The sequence below is a fragment of the Mesocricetus auratus genome, unplaced genomic scaffold, assembly GCF_017639785.1.
Source record: "Mesocricetus auratus isolate SY011 unplaced genomic scaffold, BCM_Maur_2.0 Super-Scaffold_100022, whole genome shotgun sequence".
NCBI lineage: Eukaryota > Metazoa > Chordata > Mammalia > Rodentia > Cricetidae > Mesocricetus > Mesocricetus auratus.
Window position 1 is genome coordinate 20,219,081 of NW_024429203.1, and position 26,756 is coordinate 20,245,836.

General features: G+C 40.8%; 1 long non-coding RNA gene across 3 annotated transcripts in view; it reads left to right on the forward strand.

The window, feature by feature from the left end:
- Positions 1–17,550, forward strand: part of LOC106021092 — a 120,378-nt gene extending 102,828 nt beyond the window's left edge. The window contains exons 1-4 of one of the 3 annotated variants that reach the window (XR_005870265.1): positions 5,150–5,692; positions 5,918–6,829; positions 11,944–11,995; positions 12,926–17,550. This is a non-coding gene — a long non-coding RNA (uncharacterized LOC106021092). Of the gene's footprint in view, positions 1–5,149; positions 6,830–11,943; positions 11,996–12,925 lie in introns of those variants that run through there. The other 2 variants (XR_001196439.3, XR_005870266.1) reach the window with 2 other exon arrangements.
- The last annotated feature ends 9,206 nt before the right edge of the window (positions 17,551–26,756 follow it).

Here is a 26,756-nt window from a genome sequence, read left to right on the forward strand (position 1 = left end):
TCTTCCTTCATGGCTTTAGAGTTCAGAGGTAAAGACAACAGGGTAGAGAGGTCATCGCCTGCCTCCCAGGTACAAAACTGAGACAGCCCAGCACAATGCCTGCCACATTCTTAAGTGCAAGACAATAATGAACTGGATAAAATCATCAAACTAAAAATGCTCTGAGGATGGGGTAAAGTGCAAAATGCACAGGAGAAAGCAAGGGAGTCTACAGAGACCAATCAGAAAGCTTGATTACATTAACACAGGACAAAAGCCTGTAACAATGCAAAGGCAAAATAATACTTAAGCAAATGTACCTGGTTCAAATCCTGGCACTGTCCTACACTATTGGGGCAGAGACACCTATTCTGAACCCTATTCTCAGCATCTATAAAACATTCATGATATCTTTAAAGACAAGGACTTTAAGGCAAGCTCTCTGCATCTAGAATGCAGAAGCCCCCCCCCACCCCGTGATCACTGTTAGAGGAACCATGAAAAGATGATCTCAAGAGTGAAGCATAAGGACTTAGTAGTAAGAGTATACAGGAATCAAGGAAGAAAGAGCAATTTCCAGGGCCATGGTATCTTGGAGATGCATAGGGGGTGCCGTTCTAGTCTTAGCCCCCAAACCCAGACAGAAGTAGAAAGAGATGGTGAATTAAAGAAATTTGCCTTCCTTTTCTATTCCATCCAATCCCAGCGGCTGCTGTGACTCAGTTTCTAGCTGACCCCACCTGTCCACAGAAAGGCAAATGCTTTATCAGAGTCATACAATGTAAGGGAACTGTGATAGAACTACTTACTGTAGGTGCTCTTTCTCTGTCTCTGTCTCTCTGTCTCTTTCTCCTCCTCTCTCTCTCTCTCTCTCTCTCTCTCTCTCTCTCTCTCTCACACACACACACACACACACACATACACACACAGAGGGACTTTCCTACTGCAGCACTTATAGTTAGGGCAGTTTTCTCTAAATGTGTCTCTGTATCTCTCTGTACATACACACACATACACGCACGCACACTTGTTCTTCAGTTGGTTCTAACTCTTTTTAGGTAAGCTTTTAGGAAATGCCCTAGGTTACTTTGGGTCGCCTGAAATGCTGTAGTCCAGAGAGAAGCAAAGAAGTGTTAGTTCTGGCTTTCCTTCAGGGTCCTCCATTACATGAGGCAGAAAAAAGTAAAGTTAAACAAGAGTGAGAAAGGCCAACGAAAGGAGGTAGTGGTGTCCATACACGCAAGAAACTGCAAAAGAGTCACATTTTTGTGTTTGAAAGGACCGCATTTGGGGGAACTAGGAAACCGGAGGTGTCAAAGATTAAGATTGTGGAAGACAAAACAATTGATTGGGCCTTTGAAATCTTGCCAAGAATCAAGAACCAGGACAAGTGACCGAGGGACTAGCCAGGTAGGACAATTAAAATGGAAATCTGGCTCCCTGCAGCATAGTGTGGAACAGGGCTACAGAATCTGTTGCAGGGGGAGGTGGGGCCAAGTCTGGCACAGTCTGTGGGTTTGAAAGGAGCTGGGCGGGTTGGAGAATGCCAGCTAGCCTTTGTAGTTCTGAGCTCAGAGAGGGGGTGACAAACACTGGGTCTCCAGGTCACAAGACTGACTTGGATGGCTTTTGGAGAAATTTCCTCCCAGCTCTTCAAATATATTTACCCCAAAGTTAGCCTCCAATTACAGCTTCAGCGTGTGTCCTGGGATTAGATTTAGATTTTGGCAGTGGTACCTGTTGCCTAAAGGATGGGGTCGATTCTCCTCTCAGTTCCCTAGTACCATCCACTGCACGGAATACAACATCTTTGCATATTTTTTAACCCTTCCCACATACTTGCATCTCCCAGACCTCTAGGGTTGGTCCCCAGGTTGATTTTGTTTGAAAGAAAAAGTGTGGGGAACCCACTTGAAGATGTGGACTACAGAGGTCTCTGTCTGCCCTGCGTCTGCCAGAAAACAGACTCAATGTGATGGTCATTCACAGAAAAAGTAGTGAGTTTTCGTTTTTTTGCTATTCTTGTTTATTATTTTCAAAGCTTGGTTGATCTCCAGGATCAGGGTCCCCAAAGCAGCATGCTTGGACTCTCTCTCTGTCTCCTCCCTTCTATCCTCCCCTCCTCCTCTCCCTTCTTCCTTTTCTTTCTCAGTAAAAATAAATAGTACCCTTCTCATCCTAGGAATGATTTCTAAAAACAATAAACTGCTTTTTCCCCTCACTGTTTCAATTCTGGGTTAAAGATATCCGAGGTTGGTCTGTATGTGCCTATCCTCAACACAGTAATATTTCAAAATGCATTTGCATCAACTCACAAGATGTATAAATAAGTCATTCTCCACAATAAATACTATATAACTGATGTCATTACGCTAAGTTTATCCCAGAACTTGCACAGATGTCTCCTTTGAGGGATTTCTGGACGTACTTGTGCGCCCTCAAAGGGGAATGATAGGGAGACTGTAGAAGGAGGGTGTGGTCCAGCTGATTCAACTCCCTTTAGGCTCCTTGCTCCTCCCTCTCCCCACCTCTCAGCCCAGCTCCTCAGACCTAACCTGAGTCAGCTATCAGTTCAGTACTGTCTCCCTCTCTTTAGCAGCCAAGTTAGACTGTCAGGCAGTTGCCCACTTCCCATGATCACAATTATGACGTCTGTGGTCTCAGCATTACCATCAGACCAAGGCATAGACTGAACAAAAGCATCTACTCCCCCAGTTTCTCTCAGCCAGTGATAACATAGCCAAAGTACCGATAACAATACTAATACTGTATTTAGAAGCCCTCCAGTTCATATCACCTTCTGAGAGTCTTACAGACATTAACTAATTAATCTTCTCTACACTCTGGACATTAGAGGTAAATATTCTGAACCATGATGGGAGATGTGTGTGTATATGCTGAGGACAGTAAAACAGTTACTTCTCTATCATGGTTCACTTGATAGAGTAACTGGTATTTTTAAAACACCCATCATAGATACAATAATTAGAGATATGCTTTTGTTAACAAAGCCACTACCCACTTCTAGCGTACCCTTGGGTACTAAATAATTACCCACTTTGTGTGGTTATCTAGCTCACTAATTACCCACAGAAATTGGGGTCAGGTGTTAACTGCTTCAAATAAGTATCCTCCAAAGACCTCACTGAGTTGTATGGAGAAAATGATGTGTTCCTTAGCCTAACTTTCATAAGTCACAGATTTGTGTGTCTTTGTAAGCAGAGTGAGCACAGACAAGTATGAATTAGCTCAGTGTGTGGAAGTCATGCTAAACTGTTATTGCAAATAGGAGGGGCTAGGAGAATTTCGTTCTCCATCTCTCTTTCCTTTCCAGTTGGGTACAGTGACCTGTTCTGGGGACTTCATATACACCGAGGTGATCAAGGACTCTCTTCAGGGATAGTTCATCTTGGTCTAACAGGGAGGCACCCAATGAGTCAAAGATTTTTTTTTGACAGCTACACCCTTTTTGATTATTTTAGCATTTCTCTTTCTCTCTCCCTCCCTCCCCCCTCTCATCAGTCTAGTGCAAACACTCTATTAGCCAAATCTGAAAAATATTCTCACCCAGTCACCAACTCCTGGCACATGCCTTCCTCCTTCCTAGTCATGACAATAAGGAAAAAAATGTGCTAAAGATACTCCAACATTCTTTTACTTCTTCTCTTTTGCCTGTTTGTCCTCCTCCTCCCCTTCCTCTTCCTTTTCCTTCTCTCCCTCATCTCCTTCCCTCTTCGTCTCCTCTCTTTCCCTTCCTCTGCTTCTTCATCTCATATATGCTTTTCCTCTCTTCCTTTTTTTGGCATCCAGCCGCGCTTCTAAAGTCTCACGGTCAGAGACAAAGCACAATGAATGTCTGTGATGAGCACAAAGAAACCACCTTTTAAAACACCCACTTGCAGGGAACCTGCATCCTTGGCTGTCTCCCCCTCCTTCCCTGCTATTTGCAGAGCCCCGTATTCTATTTTAACACAGCACTGTCTGTTGTCTGCAGGATTCTAGCCTCATTGGGAAAATTGGGTTAAGATAGCAATATACCCACTGTGTTTATAGATAGGTAGAGACCCTGATTTGGGGGGTGGTGCCTTCCTTGGCAGGACACTGTATGGAAGGCAAGCATTTAAAATGGGTGACAACAGAACCGCTGCACGCTGCTCCCTTCATCTTTTGGAGATGCCTTTCTTTTTTCTTGGTCTCCTCCCTCCTTCCCTCTCTCCCCCTCTTTTTTTTATGCCATCTGAAGTATTGCTTATCATTATCGAGGGACATTAGACTGATCAATAAAGTATGCATGTATCTGATGCGCATGGCAGGCTACGAACGCTTCAGGAATCAGGAGAATGCCTGCAGTGGAAGCCAAGGGTTAGGCTGAGCTGAGGAGACTGATAGAATGGCTTTTCAAATCCCAGGAACATAAGTGGCAAATTAGTGCATGCTACAACCGGAGGCAACCAGCAAAACCCAGGCGTTGAAAGGCGTGAGGTTTAGCGTTGTGATCATTATGTGCCTGAAGAGTATCTTAAATATAGACTTGAGTCGTTGCTCTTTTATGCTTTCGCACAACAATTTCAAAGAAATGTTTGGGCATTGTTGACCATCTGTCCATTAAAAAAAAAAAAAGGGAGGAAAAATTTCACAAGGAGCCTCACCTGCGTTCATTCACGAATGTGTGTGGATGCCAGACAATTGGTCAGATAACCACATTGCAGCCGAGGTTTCACTCCTTTACAATACCCACCTGGATCTCCCCTCCCCCCACCACACACACACTTTAGAAAAAGAGCTACCTGAACTGTAGGTCTAGCAAAAGAATACATACATACATACACACACACATACACATATATATATGTATACACATACACACAGATGTTTGAATCTGTAGAGTACAATGTCTAGTTTCCCCTGACCTGATGGTGTATTTTTGATCTCATTAGTAGTCAGGGAGATGTCTCCCTGCATCCGGGGTTGCTAGTCCTGGAGGAGACACGCTACAACACAGAGAGAGCAAGCGCGAGAGAACATTAGAAGAGGCTTGTCTTCAAGATATGGAAGGGAGTGAGAGATGACAGTGCTGCAAGCTTTGTATGCAGGAGCCTGGCAGGGCGGGGGAGAGGCAAGAGAAGCCAAGTGGATTCTCAGAAAAGGGGGGAAGCCATCAAAGAGCTAAAGGTGATTAGAGGGGGATATCGATTCCTTACTCTGCCAGAGGTTTAAGCAGGCATGTGAGGAATCTGCACCATGGTTGGCAGAGAGAGACCCATCGCCTCCTGTAACCAGACACTGGGGCTTTCCAGGAGCCCAGGGAGAGAGCCGAGAAGAAAGGGGGCAGTGTGGTCTAGGAAAATTCAACTTGTCGCTGATTTGTGCCTGATGCTTGCTGTCCGTCAGCAGCCTCCCTTACATGCTTTTTTCCTCTCTCTCCTTTTTTCTCCCCTTGCCTTCTTCTTCAGCGAAGCCTAGGGGAGCCAGTAAAGATTAAATGTGCTTTCTCAAAGGCAGCCACTTCATGCTGCTATGTCGAAAGGGCTATTATTATTAATAAAATGAGAGAGAGAGAGAGAGAGAGAGAGAGAGAGAGAGAGAGAGAGAGAGAGAGAGAGAGAGAGGTTTCATGATGACGGACTGGCTCTTTGGAGAGGAAAAGGAAAAGGCGAGAAAAGGAAAGAAGGAGAGCTGAATGGTGGACTGTACATGAGCAGAACCTACAGAGGTGAGGAAAAAAAGTTGCGTGTGGGTGTTCTAAACAGACCCTGTGCCTGTGCAGGGGAAAAGAGACACGGTTTAGAGGGCTGGCTGGCATGATTCTAGTTCTTCTGGCGGGGAGGAGGTGAGCCTGGAGCTCTTACTGTTCCTAGTTGTATATGAAAATATATTAAAAATAGTTTTTTTCTTTTCTTCTTTCTTTTTCTTTTTTCTTTTTTTTTACTCCGACTAGAAGGCCCCTCCAGTGTCTTCCTTAGGGCCGATGCTTTGTTACTCTGTGCCCAGCCAGCCATCTACTCTGCTCAGGCCTGGGATAAAAGAAAGAAAGGAGCGGGGTGAGGGGAAAGAAATTTTTAAAAAAGAAGCATCTTCCCGTCGGTCGGCTTCCCCTCCCTTTCGGGTCTTTTTTTTTTTTTTTTTTTTCTTTTTCTTTTGAGTCTGCACAGGAAAGCTGAGCTTCCAGGCAGAGGAGGTTGGGAAAAGCGAGCCACTCTATCAGGTAGAGCATAGTGGCTGTCTGTGAAGATGGAGGGGGATTATGCCTTGGATTCCTCTGAAATATTGGCCAAAGGCTTCAAAGGATCCGCAGCGGGAGGCGAGGGTGGGGGGAGCATCTCCCCAGCTCGCACCCACCCCTTCCCACTTTGAGTCTACCAAATGACAGGCTGGTGCTCGCTCTGGGTGATTTTGGCCTTGGCCTCAGGCAAGCAGCTGATGCAGAGGAGGGCCCAGTTTGCAAGGCTGACAGAACTCTCTGCATGTTAGAGAAACAAGAAGGAAAAGAAAAAAGAATTTTTTTTTACAAGCAATCCTTGGGAAATTTTCTCTTTCTCTCTCGATTTATTCAATTTTAATTTTTTAACCGACTGTTTTCCAAATTTGATCAACCCCAGCCCCTCCCTCTACTCCCACCCAACTGCCTCTCCCCCCACCCCCACTCCTGGTCAAAGCATAAACCACAGAGTTACGGTCTGGTCTTCTCTCGATTTTGGAGTATCGCTTCCTGCCCCCGCCTTCCCTCCCCGCCCCATTCTCTGTCCTATTGAACACCTCGCCCAGCCTAGCGCACTGCGAGCTCACATTCTCCCCCCCGGGTCCGGATGGTGCTCCTGGAAGCTCTGCAGCCGGGCTCCACTTCAAATGGGTGAGTTCAAAAACCTTTCTAACCTCCGAATCCTGCTTCCCCCAAACCCCATCTCTTAGGATTGTTGCATGTGGCACGCTTGCCCTGGGGGAAGGCAGAGGGTTATTTTCTTCTCCTTAGTCATTGCAAGAATGAAAGTTACAAATGAAAGCCTTAAAGAGACATTTAATCCCGATTGTAGATCACGGTTTTTTATTTTATTAACCAAATAGAAACAGACATTTCTGAGTCTATTCATATTATTTCCCAGTTTAGTAAACTATTTGCCGAAAGCTTAAAAGTTTTCTTTGATCTAACTGGCATTTGCATGTTTGGGTATATGTATTGCGTATGCAGAACTGTATGGAGTCAGAAATTATCTAAATTTTGTGAAGGGACCAGGGTTAGAAAGCCAGGATATCGTCACACTGGACCACCTGTTTGCTGCATTTTAGTCCCGAGTCTGCAACCGAAATTGACTGTCATTCTTGTTTTGCTTTGTTTTGTCTCAAGAAAGAAAAAAAATTGTGTTGCGCTCCCCTCAGTCCCTGAGACCCTAACTTGTGATGTTTACCGTTTAAATCCACGGGTTAGGCTCTTGGGAGCTGCGAGTCGTGCCTTTGCGTCGCCGAAGGAACTTTTTGTCTTTTAAAGGAAAAAAAAAGAAAGAAAGAAAATAAAAGAAAGTTTGTCAGAAGTGATGAGAGTACACCTCTGAGGCTTCCATTGTTAGATGGGATCAGGTGACCAGAGTGTGGCAGCTCCTGGCTTCTGTTGAAGTAGACATAGACTGTTAGCATCCTGTGTTGGCTGCTATGGACGCCTGTGTACATGGCTGACACCGAGGCTGGTGGAAACTCATCCGCAGGGTCTATTCCTTGAGAGCAACACGCAGTACTACCAGAGCGTAACACCAACAGCTCAGTACCTGGTGGTTGACCTCAGAACATCTCAACTGAAGTCCCAGCATGCCCCATGCCTCCAACTTTTAAACTCAGCAGTTAATCTCAAAATTGTGCTCAGTTAAAACGTATGAGAATATATTATATCTGCATTGTCTGCCCCCGTATCGTATATGATAGAGAATGGTTTCTCTGACATAGGTATGCTAGAACCACTGGTTTGGAATAAATTAATAGGTTAAATATTCAACTCTTGTATTCAGTACAAAGAAAGGAACCTAAGGGATTACAAAAGAGAAAATAATTGTTTCTTTGCAAGATTTCTCTAAAAAACTTGAAAGAGGAATCCAACCACCTTGGTACCTCTTTAAAAATGTTATGCTTGATGAATTTAAAGGTGATAAGGATAGAAATGAATTTTCTAAATATTATGGAATGAAAGAAAGAAGTGGATGCATATTACATTCTTTGGAGAAAATCAATGCCTATGACTCTCCTTTACAAACTGGAAAGATTTTTTAATCAGGATTTTAATTCAACTAGACAAAGTTATTAGTAATACCAAACCACATTTAAAAATGATCCTCTCTTGAGGTAATTGTTAGCATTTTCTAATCTGTAGTTTTCTAGGATTATAACTTTTCATGGAAGGGTAATTTAGTGATTCAGGTCTGCTTCACATTGGGAAGAAGGACACAGCGTACCTTCCCTTTGTTGCAGAAAATTCGGGCATACAGTTTCCTTGAAACAGTTTTACTCTTCTCAGCTCAACCTTTCTCTCCATTTTTGGAAAATACCTAAATCAACCCAGACTCCAAATGCTTTCATCTTTGAAAGATTTTGTAATGGTTGTAACCTCATTGTACACACGGAGTAGAAGGTGAAGGAAACTGCTCTTGTCATATTTTTAAGTGCCGATCTCAATTTTACCCATTTACTCCAAATTATAGTCAAGAAAGCATTTTGCATCCGAACGCTGAATTGAAAAGTGTGCAACAATTGTGCTACGTCTTTTGTTGAAACCTCTTGTACAGTTGCAATTTAACTGTTACTTGGCAGCCTTTGGTAGAATGTGCTTCGAAACTTACAGTTATTTAAGAGATTTTCCAGTAGTTTATATAAAATGATTAATGATTCCCCATCCCATTTCAGCTAATGTGCATGCATAACTGTGTGCAAATTATGGTGGTGCATCAGTTTAACTTATGGGTAATACAGTAGCTCATCAAACATATGAAAGATTGGCAAGCATTTGGTGCTTTTTTAAGGCAAAATATGAATGCAGCTGATGTGACAGGAATGTAAGCACAGATCAATAAAGATATGACAGATGTCTTTTCACTGATTTCAAATGATAGAGGGACATGATTCAATGCAAGTGTTTCAGTTTGTACTCGGAGACACTCCTGCTTTTTCCATGTTTTCAAGTGAATTGCTCCTGTTCTCGGGCTGCTACTGTAAAGCTGGTTGCCCAGGCACTCAGCAGTGCGTGCGACACACAGATTTCTGTATTTCAGCAGGCAACTGCTTCAGTGCAAGGGCAGGTTTCTCAAACACCCCCTCTTCCTCATGGAGCCCATCAGTGAAGTTCAGTGAAATGAATAACATAATTGGTGGTTGGTTCAATCACTACCAGTCTAGACTAGCCCAGACACATCAATTAGAGGGGACTGTCTTTTAAAGGGAGAGCGTAACCGAAACAAGCAGGCTATTATTGATACTGATCTTTAAAAGCACAAATCCAGCCTGGCAGATAAAAAAAAAAATAAGGCGGAGAGCTGCAGTGGGGGTGTAGTAGTGGAAGAACAGAGACCAGGGAACTGGAGCTCCGGCCCAGAAGGACAGGAAGCTGGAGAGAAAGGGAGGGATAATGAGTGGAATGCAGTCCTGTACCTCCTTGGAGCACAGTTCCAATTCAGTTCACAGGACACAGTGGCTCACCGGATTTTTAACTAGCTTACACATATGTGTGTGCGCCCACACGCGCGCCCGCGCGCGCACACACACACACACACACACACACACACACACACACACTCCTTCACTAACACCACCACCTTCTTTTAAAAAGTCCTTCTCTTTGGCCGGCTCAAAACCACCGCAGTTGGAATCCAGCAGCTTTAAGAAGACCCACTGGTAACAAGAGGAACCAGCTGAAACTCCTTTTGCAATATTTACCCCAGAGAAAAATGTAGAAAATGCTTAATTTTCAAACTCCAATTATTTTTGTTTTGTTTTAAGGAAGCAAGCTAGAGAGGAGTACTCATTTTAAAATCTGGCACCTGGAACCAATTTTATGGGCAAAACACCTTTTTAGAAAAAGTTTACAGTTTTCCCTTGAATACAGTAAAGTAAGGAGAATGTAACAGAAGGCTTTGGTGACTTTCAAGCCCCAGGGAAAGAAAACGTTTGATTGGTATTAATTAAAACACTGCTAATATATTCTAATAAAATCAGATTTAACATTCTAAACTAATCCGCCTAGCATGTCAAAGGCAAAGAAAAGTATTATCTGTCTTATTTGCATCTGGGCAACTTGAATGCTTTTGCTCATTCGGCAGAATTAATTTCTTCCACCAGTCTATTAAATCTCCTCACAGATTTAGTCAAACTTATTCTTACAAACCAGAAGGGAGCGTGTGGGGAAACTGCGGAAGGTATTTGGGAGACCAGTGACTGTATTTAGGTCCCGTTTTCTGGCTGAACACAGTCTTTCTCTTCACTCGCTATAATGGGGTATAGAGAACAGCGTGGGTTGCAGAATGATAAATGGCCCAGGGAATTTTTTCCCCTTTCTCTCCTTCTATCTGCTGACTTACTTAAAAAATTCAGCTGCCAAATTATATGAATGGCATTTATTCTGTACTGTCAGTCTGACCATCAATATCTAATTTTTGTTTTCTAGTTTCAGAACCTATGTTATCACAGATTCCTAGTGGAAAATAAATTAAATAAGCAAACAGTCCTTATACCAGAAACCCATCATCTTTTCTCAGCTTTTTTTTTTTTTTTTTACCTTTAGTCCTAAGGGCAAGTGAGAAAAGGAATGTAAAATTGTATTTGCCAAGAGCTGAGGTCTTTGTTCTATTTTTAAGTCAAATATTTCTCTGGAAGAATTCCATATTTTTATGAAGCATGGTGTTTCAGCTCTTTATTGCTACGCTCTCCCAACTGATGATATTGTCCTCAGATGGTAGATAGCCAAAATGTTTTGCCTGTCATCAGTCTCTTGAAACTATGATAGCCCATGCAAATATGAGCCTAACACAAAAAGATGAATGGGCCGGAAGTGCTGAGGACCATATGGGTGTGTTTCCACAAGGGGGGAGGCTCCAGGCTGTGGAGAGGTGGACTGACTACAGTCTGCACCAGGGAGGTGGCTGCCCACTTCTTCCTCCATTGCCTTTTCAAGTCTTCAAGGTAAAAGAGCATTCGCAGTTTGGTTTCACTTGTATCGTTCTATAATCCAGGCAATAAATGCTAATTAGTGATGCTCAAGGATCCGACCATTCAGAGTAATTATCATAATTTACTTCTTCCTCGTTAAAGACATTCCTTGCTGATTTAAAAAAAAAAGTAGTCCCTTCCCCATGGTGTTGCAGTGAATACTCACTAGAAAGATGTTCAAGGTACACTCACAGCCTCGTGGCTACATCTCATGCCACCAACATGTGCTGTGGCTTGTTCAGAATGGAACTTCAGCTTTGATTTCTAAGATGGAATTCATATAAATGCATCAAATTCTGCCCATACACCAGGAATGTATGATTTTATTTTGCAAACCCTGAGGCTCCTCCTCCAGGGCCCACCCCTTTTTCTAAAACCACTTATGAGCAGAACAAAGGAAAGTACTAACTATAGAGGCATCATTAGATGGGAGCAGTCACCGCACTGTAAAGTGTGTGCTATGACAACATATTTCATTGCACAAAAGTGCAGATAATTAAATAATTCAACAGCAAACCCGACTAATTAGCAGAAAGATCTTTAAATAGGAATCAAGAAAATGGATCCAATCAACTCGAAGAATATGCTTCATTCTCCGAGACCTCAAATATATTTTAGTTGTTTGGAGATTGATTCATGTAGGGCGTGAGGACAAAAGCCAATTCCTCAACACTAAGCTTGGAACTGGACGTCTGTCTTAAATGATCTGAATTTAATGTAAGAGTTTCCATTTGCAGTCAAAGGCATAACATGTCACTGAGATGCATATGTTTCTTTTATCTGCAGATCTAATAGATGGCCAACGCTTAGCTGTTCAGTAGACTTCCTCAGTGTGTAGGTAGGCTCTCCCACATTTCCTAATGACGCATGTTGAAGTTCCTTATTGCTTGAAGCAAGTATCATGTTCACGGTACAGAAAGAATAAGTAATTGTACTCAATGTTATCCAGGGTAACACCCCTCCCCATTTCCTTTGTCAAGGTGTTATTCTCAGTGTTCATTGTTCATTGGTCCTTTAAGCAGGAGATCTAGTTTTAACTTGAGGGCTATAAGCACATTAGAAGACTAATTCCCCTTGGATACTGTACAGAAGGAGCCACCTGCAAAATGTTGATGCTGTTATTGAAGTCTCAAGTGGAATCAGCTTTCAAAAAATTAGATATTAGATACATCCGATATAATTTGCAATCTGTAATTATACTAATGTGCATATAGCTGCTCGTTGCTTTACATGTAGCCTACTTGAGTTTGTCGACCACCCCCACCCTTGGGCATGTCTCATCACTTGAAATTGCTCCCGAGTAGAATGCTTTTTAAGCCAGCTTATTTTTTTTAATTCCTTGTTAATTAATATAAGAATAAAAGGACTTTGCAGCCTGAGTACTTGTGTGAGAACAAAAGCAAAAAACCTAGATATTGAAAACTAATGATCTCTTGAAGGGCTATCACTGGAGACACTTGAATTCTTTGCAAAATATTTGCAGTTCTTTGTGGATTTGTTCTTTATCCTGACTTTAGATAATTTGGGAAGCATGGAGAACATCAGAGTAGTAAATATTACTCATAAGGAATACATTTCCTTTGTTGGAATTAGAGAAATGACATTATTCAGAGATAATAGTTTTAACTTAATCAAAATAATCAAGCCATTAACGATAATAAACAATTCCTTTTCTGTTTTCCCTTCCATTTTACATGTCACGTGACGAGTAACTGAAACTCTTATGCACTAACTTCAGTTCCCTTTTGTGGCCTCAATGTGATTCCAGAGATCTACTGATGGCTCCACTGGGGAGCCTCTTCCGGCAAGCTGGCCCATGAGGATCTACCTATCAAGAAAAAAAAGCCAGGCAGAAGCACAGTGAGTTGTTTGGCCAGCCTGGTACTTGGCTATGTGCAGTAGGTAATGAGATTGTCAAGACAAACTTGGAGAATTATGATTACTGAGCAAGGCAATTTGAGGGTCTCACTTTTTGCTTCTACATTCAAATTACAAAAGGGATCCCAAAAGAGCCTTGTGTTGAGTAAAAGGCCCTACTTGACTACTCAATGCAAGTTGGTAGGTATAGAACCAAAAAAACAAAAGTGGTCTGTAAAATTTTAACATGTGACAAGCATACAAAATCTGTTCATTTTCCTACTGTCTGCTGCATATTCAACCCTCAAAATTCATTTTGATAGTGTTTATACTATATAAAAACCTTTTTTTTGCATGGGGTTGATCTGTGTAACTCCAAAGCAATGAATAGTTTGGTTTTTGTCTTCTCACATATTCTTAGACTTTCCATTAATTACTATCTATATGAATCATAAAAGTATTATATACAATGTTTTTCCTTATTACAATATCATGCTAATTTATTCACAATTGAATATTGCATGGATGCCAAAAGCTTAGCACCCCATTCTCAATATCATTGTTTATAAAATACATTGCCCATTCAGTGTGCCTAGATCATTGATGCATTTTGATTGTGTGAGTATAATGGAGAAGCTTATGTCAAAGGCTTTAGTTAAATTAAAACCACCTGCAAAGTACTTCTCATTCACAACAACTCCTGCAGAGTAAGAAAGTAACATTAATACCCCTCTTCTCAAATATCCTTATCTGTGAAGTGATTGGGTCAGACTAGGTAGATTCCCAGTTCTTACAGCCCTCAGAATTGTTGAAGCCATTTTACAGTATGTGGGTAATAGGAATAAGGCCAGAACCCATGAACCCAGAGTCTTTTGGTATCATCAGTTGCCCTTCAAAGTTACACCTGATTCTACCTCCGGGTTCAGTATTTACTAATCTGTTTTGCTCTCTTGAGAAAGCACTGAAGATTGGAGTTCATTTTCTGGAAGGGATGCTGACTGAAAAAGCAACAGCCTAGGGGCAAAATAAAAGAAAATGAAAATAAAAGTAAAGCGACCCAATGGGAGAAGTGAATTCTTGATCCCAGTTATAAAACCACATCCTTCAATATTGACTTGGAAGATGCCCAAACAGACACCTGCCTTTCTGTTTTAGGCCACACCCTATCTACCAGCTCTTCTGCGCTCCTGTCATTCCTTGTAGTGTGGTTTGTTTTCTCCATTGGATTGGTGCCTTTAAGTTTTGTGTTTCTTGTTCTCCTTGGTTCATTTGAATTGTGGTAATGTTCCTTTTATTGGTCTACAATGGTCACTGGACCACAACACACTTTCCAAATGAAACACTGACATGTTCAAAGTCTCCTGGAAACGGCCCCACCTCGGTTTTTTTTTTTTCTCAAACCACCTGGAATGTAGAACTTTCTTTATTAAGGCAGACTTCATTCCTCAGTCTGGACACCATTAATATGCTTGTATCTGACTACTTTTCTTCCCGTGTGCCTCAATATTCCGGTAACTCCGGCACTCCTTCATTACTTTTGCCCTCTTTTCCTTTCTCCTACTTTCTCTCCTTCTCTTCCCTCCATTTCCCCTCCCTCCTTCCATTCATGCACCTCTTTCTTCTTTCTTTCCCTTCCTTTCTCTTTCTTATTACTCTGCTGCCTCCTTCCCCTTCTGCCACTCTCCTTTTCTTTAAGTACCATTGCCAAGTTCAATGCCAGGCACTGGATAGACCAAGACAATTAATGCCTAATAATTCCAGTGCCTTCATTCACTCCTGCATTGCTAAACAGTTAAGCACCTACAGCCAACTCAGGTCATCATCATTCCCAGGACTTACTTGAATGTGTCCTGATGTCCTTTTCTCTCTGCCTGTGTGTTCTGTTTCAGTGAGGGTAGATTCGAAGCATGCTTCTCAGTAGGGCTTTTTTGTCCACACTGGGACAAGACCACTGCTTGACTGATCCTTGAGCAAGGGGAACAATGAATGAAAGTCACTTTTTTGTTGTTCAAGTGATGTAACATTTCTGCTGCAGTTATAAATAGCATTGTCCCTAAGGTGTCACAAATTCATCTCCATTGAACAGTCAATGTGATAACTGTCTGTGACATGTTCTATTATGTTTTTAGTTGCACTGATGTTCCTTTCAGCTGGTCCTATAGCCCCCTTCCTCAGGAATATCTTCCCAGTGAAAGGATAAAGACTACAGAGACTGCTAGACTGATGGACATTCATTCCAACTGTGAAGTTGAAACAAAGCAAGTGACCACCTGAAGATACCTCAGCAGCCACCCATATGGTACAGTTGGAGCCAATAGTAATCTTTGCAAGAAACAGAATGATGCAGACAATTGATGAGTCAAGAACATGCCCTTCCTTGTGTGTATTTGTCTGTCTGTGTTCAAGATTCACTTGCCATCTATTTTTGGTCCTAGTGTAGATATGCTTATTAGTGTGTTTGTGTAAAGGCAACTTTGTACCAGTGTGTTAATGTATGAAGAGACTGAATTTTCTGTGGAGACTAATTTTTATCAACATATAGTATTTGTTCCTGAGAGAGATCTAGAAAATGAAAAACAATGTTGTCATAGGTGACCCACAGAGACATTTATGCCACCACGCAGAAACACCACATCATGCCCCCAGACTCTGAGCAGCAAGTTTGCCTTTGTGACATATGGCAGCTGCTTGTGAAGGTTAGGATACAAAAGCTACCTAAAATGTAGTGATAAACTGAGTCGGTAGACAGTAAGAGCAGAAATAAAATGAAAGACAATGGCTTGCCTAAGGGAGAATGTTGCCCTAAAGAGAAATATGAAATGAATCATAAAGGGTATAAAAATTTAGATAAATGGGTAGATAGGAGAAAATAAAGTCTTTAAGGTGGACATAATAGTATTCTAGGACATGGTGGAGGAAATCCACATGGTGAATTTTGGGGGTTGCAAATACTCATGTCAACTTGATTCCACCCAATAATCAGTACCCCAGAAGTCACCTAAAGCAAACTACAACTAAAGTTCCAGTTCTCTGTCACTAGAAAGGTGAAGGTGATTGATAGCACCTGTGCAGAACTCAAGATTCTTCTGTTCACAGTTGCTAGCTACCAAATTTGCTCCATATAGAAAGTATTTTGCCTAATAAATCTCATGAAAACCATGAAAATTACACATTATCCCTTGCTTCCCAGGTGATGAAACTGAGTTTGGCTAGGGTGCTATCACAAAACACATGAGCTGAAGCCTGAAGTCAGAATTTTGTGATCAGTACCAACATTGTTGTCCCTTTCCCTATAGTCATTAATGTCTGTCTATGGAAACAAATAGTTCTTCTGCTTATTTATTGTCTCAATGATCTCTTCAAATACATTTTTATTTGAATTACACCAGAATGATAAATGTATTTCATGACAGAAGATCGAAAATTTAGTGGTGGAGAGCTTGCTATCATTTTAGACATTTCCTTTTGATTTTGGTCTGACATAATGAGATTTTTGACTTAGTTCTGCAAGAAATCTCAAAGTTTTAAGGGTGGTGGGCCTTGAGTTACCTGTTACAATATCTTTTTGACAGAAAACATAAATCCATAGCCTGTAAGCTGAGTAACTTAGAAAAAAAAAACCAACCCAAATGAACAAAATAAAACAAACCACATATTTGGAAGTGTCCCAGCAATGACTAGAAACTAGGTCCTCAGTTATCTTTCAATGGCTTTTAAACTACTCCACCATGCCCTAAAGAAGCATGGACTTATATTTCATTAAAAAAGGCATTCTGCCTATGCGATTAAGGAATGCCTCTTAGATTGGATCTAGTAGATCTCATCAGTTCCTTCCCCTCTTTGGCACCTCATGTCACTGTGAAAAACAGCTATGAATTAGTGTATTTGGGTCAAGAAGTTGTCAATGATCTGTCCCCCAAAAATACAGATAGCCACAGTTGTACATATACTATATCTTTAATAATATTCCCAATCATGAAGTCATTGGTTCACTTGTATAGATCCAATCTCCCATTGTACATCTTCTCAATGGTCTTGACCAATGACCAACTTTTGTAAATGCTGAGAATGCTTATCCATGTCTATTTCAGTAATACTTAAGTATTAACAATGGCCACTAGTCATTTTGTGTTGTAATCCTCATTTATTCACTTTCAGCCCCTCTGTTCTTGATTGGCATTTAACAGTGGTTAATAAAGTGATCATCTAGTTAACATAGATGTTCAAATTGTGATTTTCGTCTCAAAGGAGACATTTAAGCTAGGTCTGCTAAGGGACAGATACCTAACTTTTTGAGAGACCTGGATATTTAACTGATGTAACATTCTACTTCGCTGTTTGACATAGTCATATGTAGCCCCCATCATGGCTCTAGCTGTCTTGTTTTCAAAGTGTTGTGTCTACTCTGTTCTCACTGAGCTCATAAATAAATAGGTTTATTGTTAACAAGTAGACTAGGCACAGAGTGTGACTGTGTTGACAGTTTATGAGACTTTCTTTGGTCCTTGGCTCCCAATAAAAGAAATGTTGCATTAATTGTGAACTTGTGTGGATTTACTGGAAAAGACAGCTCTCATAGCTTGATTTCACTTGTATATGTATAAATCAAAACTAGTTGTGATTCATACTGACCAAATATCTAATGGGATAGAAAAAATGTTAAGTTAGAGACAATTTCTAAATGATCCCCTATCACCTTTAAATGTCATCTACCCAAGTCAGAAATCCAGGTTCAGTATTTCCCTTCCACACACCATGGCCGGGTGTTCGGTGTTCACTTTGGCTTCCCCCCCTTTCTTCTACTCAGATAAGTGTGCTTCTTCCCATTTCCTGTGCTAATTTAGTAAGAAAATATTATTTATCTTTCCCCACCTGGAATGCTGCCTCATCCTACCAGGAGTCCCCGCAGAGAGTCAAGTGGAATCCAGAGAATTATTGAAATCATAAACATCATTCTCCAGGGACTAAAACTCTTTATAATTACCATTGATCTTGAGATATCATGGCACCAAGAGAACCAGATGTTCTGACTTCTTCCTCCAGGAGAGTTTTCTAGACCCATCAAGTCACCATCTACCTTTTCCCTCCTGTGCACATGCCATCATCTCCATCTTTTCTTCTACCCTTCATCTCCTCAGTTTTTCACACATGTAATCTTTTGTCTATACCTCTCTACCATCCCTCCCAAATTCTATCATTTGTCCTTCAAGTCTTATCCTAGCAGCCATTTACTCTGAGAAGACTCCACCGAAGACATCACCAATGGTATGCTGACTTCCTCACCAAGGCACTTTTATAGCATATTGTTAGACATTCCACAGAGTATTATGATGGCTTCTGTCCCAGACTCCTCTCTCTGTCAGAGATCCTAAACCTGTGTTGTCCAGCATGGTAGCCATACAGCATAGGTAGTTCTTTTAACTTAGGTGAATTAATATTAAATGAATTTCAGTTCTTCATCTGTATCAACTACATCTGAAATAATGAATGGCAGGCACATGTGCCCAGTGCCTACTCCCCATCAGCAGCATGGCTACACACTTCTTATTGATATGGATATCCTGTCCAGCCCAGGACTAGAAGATAAGCACTCTGTTTTGTTGGTCATTTCACTCTCTATCAGTGATGATTTTAAAACTAGGGTTTTTTTTTAAATCTGAATCATGAGCACAAAAAAATGACTTGTATGGCTATACTCTGAATTATCCCAAATATAGCAAAAACAGGGCTATATACAAAGGACATTAACTCATTATATCTAAAGATATCTAGGGCACTAGCATAAAAGCATGGTTGAGAAAGTACACAGCAGCCATTCACAGTGTAGTGTTAGTCCTCTCAGAATATCTGCTGAATCAGTTGCTCCTCTGGCTCCTTAGCAAGATATAGTCTGATTTCTTTCACCTTAGCCACAGTGCTATGTAGGAGATGTATCTTTGGACATGTAAGGACTCCTTGTCTTGAGGATATGTTGTCACAAATGATTCCCTTCCTTTTATCCCAAGGATAGCTGAGTGGTATTATCCAGTAGGATTAACAATGACTTTGTTTTTATGTATCTACAAGAAAATAAAAGAAGAAAATTGAGCTCTCACTTGGTCAGTGAGGTCAAAATGAGAATGACTCAAGTAGACAATAGATTTGATCAGTTCCAGTTTAGTGAAAGATTAGTTGGATTTTATTAAAATATTAATTATTTATTGGGAACATGCTTATTATATGTATGGCATATACTGGCCAGGTACTTATTGGGTCTTAGGGATGCACAGGAAATAGGACAGATGTGGTCCTTACAACTCTAATGAATAATATTTTAGTTACTTTGCAGCACCCAATACATAATTTCTTACCTCAGTTGTCCTTGGTAACTACTTAGGCTGTTAAAATACTGATACCCAGGTCTCTTCTAAAATTATTCTGGAAATTGAGATTTTTACTTTCCAAAGCCCATATAAAGCTTTGAGTAGGCAGAAAAAGCTGAAAACTCTTAGCCTATGGGAATATAATATTAAAATGAGCTCTGATGTCAGGCCTAGGGGGCTGAGGTGGGAGAATTGCAAATGCAAGTGCTACCTGGAGTTCAGTGATTTCAGGCTCAGCTTATGAAAGTAAGTGAGACCTCGCCTCAGAATAAAGCATTAAGAAAGGCTGGGTATGAATGAAGCCCAATGGTAAAGTACTTGTCTAGCATGTGCTAGGTCCTAGCTTCGATCTTCTGTACAACAAATAAATAAATAATGAATACTAAGAAAACTAAGAATCTAGTATTGGCAGTTGCTAACAGGTTACAGCCAAAAGGAGAACAGTCAAAATCATTTATTGAACCTATCTTCATTTCATTTTTTTATTTGTCAAATTACCTCTGAAGACAAATCAATACTTAATCAGTGAGTTGACCAGATCAGCAAGAAAATGACTTAGATATGAGCCAAATTTAGTTTCTAATTTTAACAAATTACCTTTTTGCTATAGTAAACTGCCTCAGGAAATAAAATTATCTTCAAACCAGGAAAGAACCAGTATCCACTGTGATCATAATTTTTAAAAACCAATCGTCAAATGTGAGCACTGTAAATTCTCTTTGTTAAAACAAAACTCACACATGTATCTATGTGTAACACACACACACACACACACACACACAGAGAGAGAGAGAGAGAGAGAGAGAGAGAGAGAGAGAGAGAGAGAGAGAGAGAGAGAGAGAGAGAGACTCCAGGAGACTCCAGGAGACTCCAGGAAGAGGGAGATTGGGGTCCTCAGGAGTTCTAGCAATATTCTTACAAAGATAGATGTGCCTACATTTAACTATACTCTGAACTAGGAAGGACACTCTGCCATGGAATAACAGAAGTCACAGTGGGAAGAGAAAATGAAAAACTGCATTGTGCTCTTGCATGCTTGGTTTCCACCTACTTTATTTCATGACATTATGTTCAGTTTAACTTTTCACAAGACAGGTGAAATTTGTCAGTCTGTCCTCAAAAGAAAAGTTGGCATTAACAAAGAACTACTATTTTAAAAATAGCTTCTGTGACCTACCCACTGTGCCCAACTTTCAGATTCTTCGTATAGATGGAGTCCTGGAGACCTGTCCTCTATGCCCCATTTCCACAGCATGTAATTCCACACTGGGAAATGTGCTTTTCCATTGTCTAGCCGAGTGGTTCTCAACCTTCCGGATGCTGCAACACTTTAATACATTTCCTCATGTCATGGTGATCCCCAACCATAAAATTATTTTCATTGATACTTCATAACAGTAATTTTGCTACTGTTATGAATCACAATGTAAATGTCTGTGTTTTCTGATAGTCTCAGGTGACCCTTATGAAAGGTTCCTTTGACCTGGAAGGGTTTGTGACCCACATGTTGAGAACTTCTGTTCTAAAGCCATCAAAAGTGAAATCAGTGTCCACATAGTTCCCCTGATGCATATTTTGGTGTTTGAGCATCTACAAAGTTGAAAAATTCATATTTCTGTTCCAAATCCCTCACACTGTTGTCTAATTCCTTTTTTTTCACGCACATCAATCATTATTTTCATGAATGAAGTTACAGGTCCAATAATGGACACAGAATAAGTAGTTGAGAATGATTGTCTTCTAATAATCACAGGACAAACTTTACCATATTTTCTTGTATAAAGTATTGACAAGCTGCATCTTTTGGAGAAGCAAATTAAAAATTAAATGATCAGGTTTCAGTTTCCTAAAAGGGAGTCCCCCTCCTCATGCCCTACAATGGAATATTCCATTTGGCATTCCACAATAGGAGCCACCACTGCTTGGACAAAAATAGATACAGTATAGAGTATTCAGTCAATGGAGTAATCCAAGTGTCTGCACATTCTTCTCTGCTTTGTCATTTACATTTTAATAAATTCCAGAATTCATCAAGCTGCCCTGAGTTGCACATGTGTGGCTAACCACATGTAGTTTATCATATGCAGCTAGGGAATCCAAATGCGAAACTCCTATAATGTGTCAACACTTGCTTTGCCTATATTTTTCCAGTTCCTTCCATGTTACAGAGAGACACTCCCAAAATAAAAATTAATGTGAAAAAAATACATTGAAAAATGTATTTGCTGTCATCCACCAGCATCTCATTAGAATATTCAGATTTCATAAGTAAAGGAAACTGTGCAGGAAAGGGTGGGTGTACCTTTAGGTGATCTTAGAATTGTAGCGCCTGTGAATTCCAAGAAAGATTCAACAGATGGCAGAGAGAGAGAGAGAGAGAGAGAGAGAGAGAGAGAGAGAGAGAGAGAGAGAGAGAGAGAGAGAGAGAGAAAACATATACCTATTTCTTTGCCAGTTTCTTTTCTGTTCACCACTAAAGCTCATATAACGACATTTTAATGTCATCTCACATTCTACACTGCCAAAAATGCCAGGCAACCCAGCCTTAACAGATGTGTATATGTGTGTGCATGAGTTTGCATGTATGTGTGTAATTATTTGTATTAATTTATATGCATATCTTAGTTCATGCATATACTGGCCACCAGCTGCTTCGATGCTTTGAGACATTTGTTTTCCTGACTTAACAGAGCCCCGTGAGTTTTTATGATGCAAGGGAGCTACAGAGATGCAGTGTTGAAGATTGTCAAATGGATATCTTAAAGAGGATGGATGTTTGAAGAAAGAACTCTAGAATAATCTCTACTCTAATATATACATTAAATAGTAATATATGGTTGTATATAACACATAGTACTACATAGAGTGACAGATTACTATTATATATCAATTATAACTATATATTATATAAGTATAATTATATAACCGATTAATATACATTGCATGATATATTATATAACATTACAATGTATCATATATAACTATGTGTTACTATATATTTATTAGAGTTGTATATACTATGTAGCAATATATAATATACTAGTAACATATTATATATACTAGTAATATATTATGTGTATACTAGTTTTATATATATATCACATCTCAGACATGAGATTTAAGCCTGATTTTGGTTATATCCTTTGCCCTTAATTTGCTAAGTTGTTTAATCTTGTCCATCAGAAAACTCTCACTGTAGGCTTTTCCTCTGAACTTGCTGATTACTGTTTGGAGTAATAATTGCCAAAAGACCAGTGTTGTTTTCAACATCTGTGAATCAGCTCAATTTTGAACTTGAGATAAATTCAAGCGCTAAAGGGACCCTTGAAAGAGTCCATTTTCTTACTGAAGCTTGAATTGGTTAAAATGCTTCCCATGGGGATTGTGAATGGTCCACTAATGCTACATAGAGTCAGATGCTATGCTCGAGAGGGCGGGACTGATACAGATGCTATGTGGAGGAAGAAAACAAAAGGCCAGTTACGCTATAACATATTTGCAAGCTCACGAGTATTTCTTGGGTCCTGCAGATGCAGAGTGTGGTAAGTAGTGGGACAGCATGACTTAGCCAACAACAGAATAGCCACAGTATCATGTAGACCCTGAGAACAGGAACCTCTCAACTTCCTGATATATCTGAAGTGTCATCAGTCAGTACACGAACTCAAACAAAATATTACCAGGTTTATAGGCTATCAAATTATAAGTGTAGATGATACTTAAGGAACTTTAATATATGAACTATCCTCCCCCTCAGTGGGGAGAATTTTGAGTCACTTGCCAGACCATGAAGACCAAGAGGCATGCTGCAAACATGGTCTTCATGAAGGAAAGGCCCCAGGTTCTAGATCCAATTCTATTGCTATGGTTTGAGTACGGCTTGTTTGTCCCAGTGTTCATGTGTTCTCCAAGGTGACACTGTGAGGAGGTGGCTGGGAACTTTTAAGATATGGTCCTATTTAATATCCTTAAGCTATTTGGGTGAGTGCCCTTAGAAGCATGAAGGTATTTCTTGTGGAAGCCTGATTAGTTCTTAAAAGATTATAACAAAAGCCCGAGCCTGGGCCTGCCTAATCTCTCCTGTTTCAGGTGTTCATCTCTTCCTCCCACACATGCTTCTGCCAGAAAGTGATTTAGCCAAGAGAAGGTCCCATAAGAGCCTGCAGTGTGTAGTTGGAAGGAACCTTCAGCCTCCAACCCCGTGAGGCAGATAAACCACATGCTATTAAATATTGTGCTGTCATAATTTCTAAAAACAGACTTTCCCATCTATCTGTAACTACTATTTTTCAAATCATTCTGGACTTGACTTGGCTTTTACATACAATGAGAAACACAGTAGTTAACATGTTAATCTTTCAAAGATTTTAGAAGTTAAGTATAGCTGCATTTTGGAGGAGGCCCTTAAAATGCACACACCCCTGGCTTTTAGATACCCAGTTAACAGATATAGGCATTACAAAAGGGATCATAATGTTCAGAATGGAATGTGGATGTTTTAATCAAATTTCCTTTTTAAGTGCAGGTTCACAGACTTTCAGAGGTGAGGAAGTCACCCACACTCACTTCCCTGATCAGTGGGTTAAATCTTGATAGTTTAAATACGTGTTCACTAGATTAAACCACAGAGGACTCCTCCATATGGTCTTATGTACTTAGTGTCTGATCTCCCCTCTGTTAAAAGGACAAAGGATGTCCCTTCCAATGTCTTCCTTTCATCAGGCTACACAGCACTAAAGCAAACTCCTTCATCATCCTTGTGGGCTTCACACCTGTGTGTCTACCTGCCACCCTGAAATGTGTTTCTCTGAACTGAACACAGTTTTATAGAAATGCATTCACAATTAGAGAGGGGAGAATAATGGAGGTGGTCTTACATTTATGAGCAAAGATTAATCATCATCTTCTTAGAAAGCATTTAGCAGCATCAACCCACATAACCTTAGTACTTGAGTCTTTTATATTTTACATATGGCCCTGCCAAATACCCATTTCTTCATCCTTATATTCAGGTCAGATCAGTCTCTTTTAAAATATTTTTACTTTATTGTGTGTGTGTGTGTGCAATGGCAATGTGTTTGGGTGTGTGAGGGGACCCACACACAGTCTATTTGTGGAGGCCAGAGGACAACCTTGGGTATCATTTCTCAGTCGTCATCGTCTTTTCTTCTTTCTTAGATGTAGTCTCTCACTGGTCTGGAGCTTGCAAAGTAGGCTAGACTGGTTGACCAGTAAGCCCTAGGGACTCACCCTTCTCCCCCTCCTCAGAGTTGGTATTAGAAGCATTCATCACTATGCCTGCTTTTAAGCTGTGTGCCACTCAGATTAAACTCAGGTCTTCTTTTTTCCCCCAAAATAAGATGTGCTAAACATTTCTCTAAGTTTTCTAGTTCACAAGATTTATTCAAACTTACGCCAAAGTAGCAAACTAATAAGTGACTTGTGGAAGTTAAAGTTATAGTTATTATTCTGCCATGAAACTGTATCAGAATAGCTCATGTCAATATTATATTTGTGTGTGTGAGTGCATGGGCACACAAAACTACACATGTGTTTTTCAAGAAGTTAAAGGAAATAATGATGTCCCTTCTAGTGTATTCCCTTCGTCAGGCTAGGGAGCAGACGTGTAGGTTACTGACAGTGTCAAGGAAGAGTTGGCTGGATTAGTTCTTTGCTTCAGTTCATCAAAAGAGGGAAAATTCCGTCTCTGAGGAATGGCGATGGCCACTGCATGAGCTGATGTTTTTGGTAACTGTACCTGCCTCTTTCTTGTTCTCTTTCAGATTGATTAAGGGCCCTTTGGTGAAAGAAGAGTTGTAGGGCCACTGCCACTGGGATTCTTGTGTCCTCAAAAAAATTGAGTGTAAGCAAATAAGCCTTCAGAGTACATCTTTCTGGTTTCTCTCTGAGTGAGGATTCTCCATATGAGATGGAGAATATTGGAAGGTAGCTGTGGCCTGGGTCTGACCCAGGTGACTTAGTTACAAAGGAGCTCATATGAAGGCAGTTCAACTCACTTCAGATTCTCTAAACAACTGGAATTCCATGAAAAAGCTGTTAAATAGTCTGGTCCCAGAGGACAAAATTCTTGCAAGGCTCCAGTGCGGGGGGGCGGGGGGGTGTCTGTCTAGGCTATCAGGTGCCAGAGGTGGTTAGAACCCTCAAAAGCCCCTCTCCATGTTTTCCCTTGTTCTCCCTGTATTGAGGCTTGGCAACTTGCTTCTCCTGTTTCATTTGCTTGTGATCTTTATTGTTTTTCTTCCCTCCCTCCCTCCCTCCCTCTTTCTCTTCCTCCCTCCTTCCCTCTCCCAATACTTTGCTCCCTGTCTTTCCCCCTCCCTTATTTTCTCTTTAAAAAAGATTTATTTATTTTTTATGTGTGTGTGTGTGTGTATGCCTGCATATATGTGTGCACCACGTACATGTCTGGTACCCACAGAAGCCAGAAGGCATTGGTCCCCTGGAGCTTTAGTTACTGATGAGATCTCTAGAACTGCACACCAATACTAAAAAAAAAAGGCTACATCTGTTTGAGTGTGATGTTTGTGTGCCTTCATTTCTTATTCTTCCACTACTCCCTTGAGAGTTCACCTTTATACCGTGTATACATGTCATGTCAAGATACAAGCACGTGTGGGAAGAGTCATCTGACTCTACCTGCACTTCATCTAAGAAGAAAACAAGAGAAGAGAGAAAAGCAGGCAAGGGAAAGAAGGGAGGGAGAGAAGAGAGGGGAAGTGGAGGCTTCCTGAGATGCATCCTAAACTGTCCTTTTGTTTGAATTCCTTTGCTTGCCTTTTTTCTCTTTTGCTATGGATGGAAGTTTCTGTGCCGCCCAGTCCCACAGCCATTTAGTCCCAAATAAACACGCAGAGGCTTATATTAATTACAAACTATTTGGCCGATGGCTCAGGCTTCTTATTAGCTGGCTCTCTCTTAATTATTAACCTATTTCTATTAATTTCCATGTGGTCTTGGCTTACTGGTGGTGCCTGAGCCTCTTGCTTTCTCTGAAGCTACATGGTGTCTCCTTTGTGACTCATTCCCTGTGTTCCTCTTCCCAATGTTCTTCCTACCTGGCTGTATGCTGCCTGACCATTGGCCAAAACAGCTTTATTTATCAAGCATACATCCATCAAGCATACAGAAGAACATCCCCTAACTTTTTGTTCCTGGTATCTAAGAGGTTGAAGTGTAAGTGCTGTCAGACCTATGCAGTCATCTCTTTCCCTTCCGAAGGTCAGTATTGCACAGTGTCTCACTACCACTGTTTTCCTCACAACCACCGTAGGGTTCAGGAAGAGACCTCAAAGGTCTGTTTGCCTGGCCCCACCCATACCTTTTCACTCACTACTTGTGGGAGTGAAACCCGGGCTGGCA